At 56.6% G+C, this 947-nt stretch overlaps 1 protein-coding gene across 1 annotated transcript in view; it reads right to left on the bottom strand.

The window, feature by feature from the left end:
• The window catches only part of LOC113215449 (uncharacterized), a 17,992-nt gene that overhangs the window by 5,223 nt on the left and 11,822 nt on the right, over positions 1 to 947 (bottom strand). The window lies entirely within an intron of this gene.

Genomic DNA, 947 nt, shown 5'->3' on the forward strand with positions numbered 1-947 from the left:
TGTCCACGTTCAGCTCGAGGCGCTCGAGGGGGCCGGACCACGACCGCAACAGGTGCTCCATCTGCTGAACAGCAGAGCGGAAATAAGTGCGCGGCCGGGGGCGAGGAAACGGGTCACCAGGGGGGAAGTCACCGCGCGTGCCTCCGCAGCTGCAGAGTCGCCCGCATGCCCAGCGAGAGCAAGCTCCTTCAGACCCCGCATTCGGTCGAGTCTAGCGGCCACGCCCCGGGCTGGCCAGATGGTCAAGCGCTGGAGATCAGCTGGACAGGCGTCCAGGAGCGGCATCAGCGGCAGCGCGCACAGCGACACGCAGCGCAGCTGACCGCTGCAAACAGCAAGGCAGTGATTCCCTTTCTCCTCTTTAAATAATGGGCAGCACTGTCTGTTTGTCCAACTGCACCTCATGATGGCGCCTGGCAGGTAGGCCGCTGCCGAGAACGTGTGGCACCGCGGTGGTCTGCGTTGTCTACCCACCAGGCGCTCCCGGAGGCGCACTCACTGGAAAAACAAATGTGACATACGTGCCACACGACATTACAAATGGTGTGACATCCTTGGTATGTCGCATGTGTGGCTCACCATATTTTTGGTCTCGTTTTGGTGTGACCTCCAATGTGTTATGCCCATACCTCTTAGCTGTGATGATGCATCACTTGGTGTGACCGAAACCCATGTCATATGACATAGTAGTTGCCACATTAGTTTTTACCTCGGTTTTTACATTGTAGTGGGCTGAATTTGCCTTGAGCGGTATTCAAGAGTTCTCCGAAAACATTCTTCCACCGCCCCTCACCCTGTTTTGACCGAAATACGAAATCCCCCTCCTGGGCACAAGGGAGGCAGGTGAACAGCTCCGGAAAACTACGCATGATGTGAGGTGAAACAGCGTGAGGCAGAGGCAATATCCTCGAATCGTGAGAATAACGGATGCAGCTGCGGCAGCTAAT

Source organism: Frankliniella occidentalis, unplaced genomic scaffold (genome assembly GCF_000697945.3).
Source record: "Frankliniella occidentalis isolate FOCC.00 unplaced genomic scaffold, Focc_3.1 Scaffold175, whole genome shotgun sequence".
Classification (NCBI taxonomy): Eukaryota; Metazoa; Arthropoda; class Insecta; order Thysanoptera; family Thripidae; genus Frankliniella; species Frankliniella occidentalis.